Source organism: Penaeus monodon, chromosome 29 (assembly GCF_015228065.2).
Source record: "Penaeus monodon isolate SGIC_2016 chromosome 29, NSTDA_Pmon_1, whole genome shotgun sequence".
In the NCBI taxonomy this organism is placed as follows: domain Eukaryota; kingdom Metazoa; phylum Arthropoda; class Malacostraca; order Decapoda; family Penaeidae; genus Penaeus; species Penaeus monodon.
In genome coordinates, this window is record NC_051414.1 from 25,729,817 (window position 1) to 25,730,121 (window position 305).

Here is a 305-nt window from a genome sequence, read left to right on the forward strand (position 1 = left end):
GCAACGAAAAATAAAGTCAAAATGCAGCGTAACGGACGCCAAGTCAAGAGAAGGAATATTAACGAGTGAGAAAGCAAAGAAACATATTCATAATAATCAAGAGAGAACGAATAAATCGCCTTCAGCTAAATATCAGCTAGATGTCAGCTATCAGAGTCTTAAAAGAAATAAAAAAAGACACGATATTACATTCCGAGAATTCTTCAACACGTATAATCACGGGGAGGCGGAGGGTGTCTGGAACAGCGAGTTCTTTCCCGGGTGACGCCTGAAGTTGACCGCAATCTTTCTTGACAACCGTTTCT